This window comes from Phascolarctos cinereus, unplaced genomic scaffold, assembly GCF_003287225.1.
Source record: "Phascolarctos cinereus isolate Bilbo 61053 unplaced genomic scaffold, phaCin_HiC Scaffold_5;HRSCAF=322, whole genome shotgun sequence".
Classification (NCBI taxonomy): Eukaryota; Metazoa; Chordata; class Mammalia; order Diprotodontia; family Phascolarctidae; genus Phascolarctos; species Phascolarctos cinereus.
Window position 1 is genome coordinate 215,931,623 of NW_027555958.1, and position 9,519 is coordinate 215,941,141.

The window sequence follows — 9,519 nt, forward strand, 5'->3', positions numbered from 1 at the left end:
AAATGATCCATGCACTCAATTTCAGGTGAATGACCAAAAAAAATTGTTAGACATCTATGTAAAGGAATTACTATTATACCACTAGAGTAAATAGGATAGAATTGCTATTTCATCTATATAGAAAACTCTCAGTGTGGAAACAACATCCACAGATGCTGATTGGCAATTCATCTACATTTCACATCTTAGAATGTTTCCTAGACCAGTGAGAAGTGACTTGCCTGTCCTCACACTGCTATTACAAGGTGGTGCTCAAACCCATATCTTTCTAGCTCCAAGGTGGGCCCTCTAATCACTTTCCCATTCTGTTTGTTAACATGATAAATATGAAGAAATATCCAAAAGCCCATATGACATCATATAGAGAAGGAAAAACAGAATCAGAACAACATATACACTATGCATGACTATAAAAAGCAACAAAATTAAGGGGCAGCTAGGTGGCGCAGTGGATAGAGCACCGACCCTGAAATCAGGAGGATCTGAGTTCAAATTTGACCTCAGACTAAACACTTGACACTTACTAGTTGTGTGACCCTGGGCAAGTCACTTAACCCCAACTGCCTAAAAAAATAAAAATTTTAAAAAATAAAAAGCAACAAAATCCAATAAGTATACAGATGAAGAATATAAGAGGCCAAAGAACCAAATTCAACAACTGATTTCAATAAACATTAATTAAGCGATTACTTTGTCTATACCAGAGCATTGTGTCAGGCCCTAAGTATACAAAGGCAAAACCAAATTAGTCCCAAGATGTTATTGTTGTTATTTGGTTATATTTTTACATACATTTAGCAAAATAAAAATATTTTTATGTTTTGTGGTCTTATATATTATTTTCTTAATTTGATTAATATTATTGATAAGTATCAAGGTAATAATTTTGAGAAAATTTACTAGTGTTGTAACTTCTATGACTCACAAGAACATTCCTGGGTTGCAGCTCTGCCACTTAGCTTTGTGGCTTTCGGCAAGCCATTTAACCTTTATGAGTCTCAGTTTTCTCATCTATAAAATGGGGACACTGAGACTTTCATTAGCTTTCGATTAGACTGTTAGAGGAATTTGTGAATTGGTCCAACCAGTCTGGAAAATAATTTGAAATTATTCAAGAAAATTCACCAAACTGTACATACGCCGTGATTCCCACTACTGGGCTGCCTTTCATCAATTGGCCAACAACAGGTCCCAGGCCAAGCCCCACTTGGTCACTGTTTGGGCCTTGATTGGCTCAGAGTAAATAGCAATTGTTTCTGATTTGGCCAGAAACCTTGAGGGTCTTCCCCTCCCAGATTGATTTTTTTTTCCCTTTTCTTTTTTAAACTAGGTAAACAGGCCATTCTCTGCCTCATTTCTTACCTACCCTAAATCACTGAATGGGCATTATTGCCTCAATCAAACTGAGACCTGTTAAAGATCTTAGCTTAAAAAGGCCAAAGTCTCCCATTACATCCAGGGCCATCTCCAGTCATCCTTACCTATACCTTACCACTGCACCCAGACGGCTCTGGAGGAGAAAGTGAGGCTGGTGACTTTGCACAGCCCTCCCTCACTTAAAACCAATTCATTTGCATGTCATGGCATCACCTCCCTGATATTCTGGTCCTCCTTGTGAACTAGAGAAACGACAACAATGTATACTTCAAAAAGGTCAAAGGTCAAAGAGAAAGAGAGGTCCCATCTTAACTACACCAAAATATTTTAGTATTACTTTTTGTGGTAGGAAAAAAAAAGAAGAAATGAAATGAATGCCCACAAATTAAGGAATGATTGAAGAAACTGTATCATATGAATATCATAAAGTGATATTGTGCCATAAGACATTACAAACATGAATAATTCAGAGAAAATAAAATAACTAATAATTACATATGTGCTTACTATGCGCCAGGCACTGTACTAGGCGTTTTACTTATCTCATTTGATCCTCACAACAATCCTGGGAGGTAGGTGCTATTATTATTCCCATTTTACAAATGAGGAAACTGAGGCAACAAGAGGTTAAGTGACTTGCCCAGGGTCACATAGATAGTAAGTATCTAAGGCCAAATCTGAATTCAAATCTTCTTGACTCTAGGCCCAGAGCTCTATCCACCTAGCAGAAAATGAATTGATACAGAATCGAGAAGAGAATAATAAATTCAATGACTGCAATAATGTAACTGAGAGTGACACTTATGCCATTGAAGTCAAATTAATTGCAGTGACTAGTCTTGGTCCTAGAGAACAGATAATGAAACATAATTTCCTTTTCTAAAGAAAGAGGTATGACACTGTGGAGGAGAAACGTTGAATATATGAAGACATATTCTCCCTGTTGTTCACTCTTGCGTAACTGTTTTCTTTGTTTGATTGGGAGAAGAGTCATAGTCAAGGAATGACTATGGTGTTGAAAAAATATCAATAAAATTTGAAAATATTTTCATTATGAGGTAATGCTTATAAATCACTCTATAATCCAAAAATAGTGGGGGGAGGGGAAAAGTGAACTAATATTACGATAGCCTACAGCCAAGGTAAGGGTCTTTATTTTACTTTCTCAACAGAAAGACATTATTTTCCACCTGTTCTTTTCCACTCCTGAGAAACTGTCTTTACTTCTTGCCGTTCTTATCCCACACATACTTTCATATTACTCCTACTCCCAAAGAAACCTCTAACCAAAATGGTTTTTCTATTGCCATGTAAACATTTAAAGATTCCTTCTCACAATTGTGTAAATGGGACTACAGTGAAACCTGTTGATATTTGTTCAGTCATTGCCAGTCCTCAGCTCTATTGCCAACCCCTGAGGCAGGCTGGATGGTTCTGTTGGAACCATTGTAATTCAAACACTATTCCAACAAAGGTCCTGTTGACCAATTCCTCCCAAAACTTCTCTACCTGACTGACCACCTCATCTGCTAGTTCGATGGAAATTTCCTATCAGAGCAACCCTCTCCCCTTCCTCCTGGGAATAGCAATACCCCTCCAGCTATAGCAGGGCTCCCAACATTTTCCAGTCCCAGTAAGCCGTGGCTTTCTATAAACTTCTCCATACCATCCATTAAGTACGAAAGGAAATAAATTCTAGAGTTTATCTACATATGCACATAAGAAAGAAAATGAAATAAAGACAAATTTTTCATATTGAAAGCTTTATTTGGTACATATCATTTTACTATTATAAAACTGCTAAATGTTTATTAGAATGTGGCAAATAAATTAGCGAGAGCCTTGATTTTGCTTTGTTTTTGTTACCCAACAATTTTATTCTAAGTATTGTTTTTGAAAGAGATACCTGCACATTATATTTAGTCTTCAGCTTCTTGTTTTTAATTTGATTGAGAAAAAGAAAAGGGCTTAGAATCATGGTTCACAGAGATAAGTTGTTATAATTGGAATTAAGGCCTTGGGAGTACATTTAGTAAGAGAGGGATATACTGCTTCCAGGGTATACCAAAAATTTGGAACTTCTCTGACAGGAGATCAATTCAGAGTTTCTGGTTATTGCAGACGTCAATTAACTTGTCTTTCACCACATCACTGTCTTAGTTAGTTTGTTTGTTTTTTCCCTATCTCAATATGAAAGGAGTTCCATATCCAATTTGGTTTTGATCAATAGGAATAATTACTTTAACTGTGTCTTTTAGATTTTTCATGTTTACTCAACACTCCCACAATACCCCAGCCTACTCACTGTTATCTTTTTAATGCACTTTTTTTCACTAACCCTGCTATTTTTGAAATGTTTCAACAGAATAATATAGTTATTTTCCAAATATTGTGCATACCCTGCCAATGAGCTTCTTGTTCCCCCTGGGGGACATAAAGTCCAGGTTGGAAACCTCTCAGCTATATGGCAACTCACTCAGGGACTTCTTCAATGAATGTCCTACGTCACCTCTACGCTATATGTTCTGAAATTGATCAGGCCTCATACTCTGCAACACTAGGTGAACATTCCTTTCAGTGTAATCAATGAATAATCCTTTCCCAGCACTACTTTCCCTGATTCTGACAGGACTCCTCACATAGTTGATTGTTACCTGTCCCATTAGTACCAGGTGATTAGAGCCCCTACACTGAAAGCATTAGCCATGAAAAGCCTGGAATGGTTATACCTTGGGAGAGACTGAGTATCTGGCAGTGAAGTGGATAGACCTCAGGACTTGAAATCAGGGAGGTCTGAGTACAAATCCAACCTCAGACATCTCCTAGCTGTGTTGACCATGGGCGAGTCACTTAACCTTTGTCTGAATTCCTTCAACTATAAAATGGAGATTATAATAGTACCTACCTGGAAGAACTGTTGTGAGGATCAAATGAGACAATATTTGTAAAGCATTTAGCACAGTGCCTGGCACATAATAGACATATAAATACTTATGCCCTTCCTCTCTGGCTACCCTCCTCTTGTCCAGTCTCAGGGCTCCCCTCTCTTGCTCAGAAGTCCTCTCTTCTGATCCCTGGTCCACATCAACCAGCAGGAGCCTCATAGATTTGAGATGGAAGAAAACTCAGAGATCATCCAATCCAACCTTCTCATTTATCTGAGAGATGAGGAAACTGAGATCCAGAGAGATTAAATGTTTTGGTCAATTAAATGAGTACTAAGTAGGAGAGTTGGACTAGATAATCAGAGACATAGCAACAGAAGCATAGACCATGCATGATGAGCCCTTCAGGGACTATAATATCTGACTGACCTCCAACTGTACTGGCTGGAACATGAATAGACTGCTCTTACTGTGAAGATACCCTGGAAGTCATAGACTATTTAATTCCTGTGCTTGTGCCATTAGCCTGTGAAAACCTTATACTAGATCCCTACAGTGACAGGAGAAAAGAGGGCAGTTTCCTTTCATTCATTCATGTGTTCATTTATTTGGTCATTTTTTTTAATTTAGAAAGTTTATTTTATACTCTTTTTTCCTAATGCTTCAACTTATCTCTCTTTTTCAGCTGTTTTTTTAAAATTATTGATGTATTTTGGTTTCACATCACCCTCACTTCCAAATATGTTCCTTTCAAATTCCCAGGCAATCATTCCTTGTAATAAAGAATAAAAAAGAAAGAAAAGTAATTGAAAAGAAACTAACCAACACATCAACCATGTGGATGTTCCATATACGAAAGAAATCACAAGTCCAACAGACAGCATAGGCAATGTTCCACACCCATAGTCTCCCAGGGTGGTATAGCCCAGGGTAGCATGTCAAACACACAGCCTTTTGGGCCTCATGAGGCTAGCAACACTCCTGTGTGCAGCCTAAACCAGATTAAAATGTAATTGGGAAATATTTAACAAAATAAATAAAATTATAATAAAGCATAGTTAGCATTACCTTTTCAAACTATGTCAATATAAACCCATAGGACATCTCCCTGCCATAGGCTTCTGGTCAGTGAAAGGCACAAAAATTCCTGACTACAAGCAATCAGGGCCTCTTAGACATGGTGAATTACTAAAGACTTATTGCATGAGTTACAGTGTTTTTCACCATATCCTATCCTGATGACCAAACTTGTTTCCATATGGAAATGAGGGAAAGCCAAGGCCAGAAAAGCTAAGAACATTGGGTCCTTATTGTTTATCCTTGTTGTGTTAGGGTAAAGTTTACTTTTTTTGATTAACTATTCAATGCCTCATTTTATCCTAACATCAAGCATGAACTAAGAAACTGCTGATGTAAAAGACACCTCCATCAGGAAGTGTTCCTGTATAGACATAGGATAATCTTAACTCAGGCCTTAAGGGTTGTCTTTTGAATAGACTCCAGGTAGATGTGAGAGTTGAGATGAGAGTTCCCAGTTTGTTTGTTCATTTGTTTTTGTTTTTGTTGGGGAGTGGAAGAGATGGAATAAATAATATCTGGCATTTCTATAGAACTTTAAGATTTAAAAGGCAGTTTGTATACATCATCTTATTTGAGCCTTACAACAACCTTGTAAGGAATTGCCTCCAAATACAAAATGCTCTGTTTGGCATTCAAAGCCCTTCATAACCTGGCCACCTCTTACATTTCAAGTCTTTTTATGCTTTATCCCCAGACAGGTACTCTTTGATCCAGTGACTTTGGCCTCTTAGCTATTCCACAAACAAGACACTTCATCTTTCACTTCTAGGCATTTTGTCTGGCTGTCCTTCATGCCCGCTACTTTCAGACTATTGACCTCCTTGTCTTCCCTTGCGTTGTGGTTCATTCATTTCAGTTGTGTCTGACTCTTCACAATCCTATTTGGAATTTCTTGGCAAAGATACTGAAGTGATTTGCCATCTCCTTCTCCATCTCATTTTACAGATTAGGAAACTGAGGCAAACAGGATGAAGTGATTTATCTAGGATCACGTAGGTAGCAAGTATCTGAGGCTGGATTTGAACTCAGTTCTTCCTGACTCCAAGGTCACCTAGCTGTCCCAGCTTCCCTTAAGCCCCAACTAAAATCTCAGCTTTTACAAGCAGAGGTTCCCAAAGTGGGCAAAACTGACGCTGGGGGACACTGGAATGATCCAGGGTGGTGGTAGTAGCCTCGGGTGCAATTGGGGGCATTGAATAAAAATAAGGGGTGCATAAGGGAAGAAGAGAAGAGAAGAAAATTTTGAAAAATTGTTCATACATGTTTCATTTGTTGTATAGCAGAGTTAAAGTCATAGTAATTACATTATTTTCCAAAGAAACATACAAAATGCAAGTTATAACCAATCGGCGGTCAAGTCCAACAACAGGTCTTAATAAGCAAGTGTTGGCAGGCGAGCATGTGGCACATTGTCAGGATGTCCAACATGCATCAGCAGGAATATGTGCATGTAGTGACATTTTTTCCCCTTTTTTTTATTAATTTATTTTGATTTGTCAACAATCATTTCCATAAGCTTTTGAGTTTTAAATTTTTCTCTGCCGTCTCACCCTGTCTCCCTTTCTATTACAGCTACAATCTGATATAGGCTATACATGTACATTCCTATTAAACATATTTTCACATTAGTGATGTTATAAGGAAGAATTAGAACCAATAGCAGGAACCACAACAAAGAGAAAAGAAAACAAAACAGAAGAAAAAAATAGCAAATAGTATGCTTCGATCTGCATTCAAACTCCATAGTTCTTTCTTTGGATGTGGATAGCATTTTCCATCATGAGACCTTTGGAGATGTCTTAGATACTCGCATTGTTGAGAAGGGCTAAGTCTGTCAAAGTTAGTCATCACACAATATGGCTGTTACTGTGTACAACATTCTCCTGGTTCTGCTCACTTTAATAACTTTTTTGCATTATGATACTATATGGCTCTATGATGCAATATTGCATCATCAAAATTTCAATGCAAGAAAAACTCCACAAATTTACAATAAATTGTTAAATTTAAGATGTGTCATTTAGAAATATTTCATATTTTTTGAAATGATGCAAATTTTAAAACATAAACAAATGGTAAAGGGTTAAATATAGTAGATTTCCAGGGGGGTGCTGAGTAATTTTTTTTAACAGGGGGCAGTAGAACAAATAAGTTTGGGAATCTCTGTTCTACAGGAAGCCTTTCCAGCCCTTCTTAATTCTAGTGCCTTCCCTCTGTTAATTATTTCCCATTAATCCTATATATATATCTTGTTTTGCATATATTTGTTTGCATGTTGTCTCCCTCATTAGCTTGTGAGCTCCTTGAGGGTAGGGACTGTCTTTTGTCTCTTCATATCCCCGGTACTTGGCACAGTATCTGGCACATAGTAGGTGCTCAATAAATGTTGATTGGTTGATTGATCAATGGCTTCATTTCTATTTGAGTTTGATACCAATGATAGAATAGATTAGGTACTGGTATTGGAATGAGGATAAACCTAGGTTCAAATTCTACTTCACAGTCTTGCTAGCCGTGTGACCGTGGGCAAGTAACTTAACTTCTCTTGGCCTCAGTTTCCCCATCTATTAAGTGAGGCAGTTGGACCCAATGGTTTTTAAGTTCCCTTCCAACTCTATACCTATAATCCTATGACTTCAGTTCTCTTATAGCTGTGGAATGCACATCTGGGGCTCTCAAACACACCCTTAGGCAGAATTTTAGAACAAATGCAATGTCATAAATTCAGTGAGAGCTATATCTGGATGGCCTTATTATCATTAGACCAGAAAACTGAACTCCATCCTGTCAAGTGTGGCCACAACGTGCAAGATTCCTGGGGAAGGGAAACAAATGCCAACCCAACACATTGCTTTCCTAGCGACTTTCTTACCAGTTAGCATGCTAAAGAAGACGTTCAGAGATATGTGCATTATACCAATACACTGTTGATGGAGCTGTGAACTGGTCCAGCCTTTCAAGGAAAACAATCTGCAATTATTTAAGAAAAAACAATTAACTGTTTATACCCTTTGAATCCCAGGAATCCCCACCAATGGTCATGCCATAAAGAGATCCAAAGCAGAAGGAAAAGCCAAAATGTATATGGCATATATGTGGGGCTTGTCAGAAGCAGTATTTGAATTACAGTCTTCTGACTCCTGAAGTAGTGTTCTTTCTACTTTTTGTGGTCACTATCTTTTTGTGGAGTCCTGTCACTGTAATCAGAAAGCCTGGAATATAATCCTACTTTGGACATCATAATACTTTTGTGACCTTGGGCAAGTCACTGAACTTTCCTTGGCTTTAGTTTCCTCACCTGTAAAATGAGCTCTATGATCCTATGATCTTACGATACTGTGCCCCTCCATTATGAAATGATTTAACAAGTTATGGCATATGGATGCAATAAAATATTATTGTGCCCTAAAAAATGACAAATATCAGAAAATCAGGGGAGCACCACTACATGTATGAACTAATACTAAGCAAGAGATCCAGGAGAACAAAGACTACAATAATATATGCAAACCAACATTTCTTAAGTACTTCTTATATAAATTTTAAAAAATCTTAGAAACTATGGAATTGTGATTTATTGTAATAAAGATCAATCATGTCCTTAGAAAACAAAAGATGAAATGAACTTCTGCCTTCTCTGTAAAAGGGAGTGGTGGTGGTGAATTTTGTATATACCCATTAGACTTGATGGCTGTGTTGGTAGGCTGGCTTGACTTATTTGTTGTTGAATTGTTGGATTTTTTTCCTGTTACAGGGATTATGGGATATACTGGGAATAACTGTGATGTAAAAACAAAAGGCATCAATAAAACCTAAAAAGGAAAAAGGCACGCTCACATCAAGAAAACTTTTTGGGAAATCCAGACAATGCTGCCAAGCCCTTCCCCCAGAGAGCCTCAGAGTTGTGTCTTTGTTTGACTCTGGCTCAGAAACCCACCGAATTCCCCTCAAGGCTTGTGGCCAACCCAATTATCCACTGACAACTGATAACAGTTCTTGCTAGTCCTCAAATGTCTGAGCTAATGTTACCGCCCCAGGACAGTGGAACAACTTTTCACAGTGTATTTCATCCGGTCCCCACATGTTCATGGGTCTTCTTCAGTTAACAGTAGTACTACCACCTTGGGTAGTCCACAATCTGGACATGTCCAATCAACTCTAGGGGGTTCGCCTAACT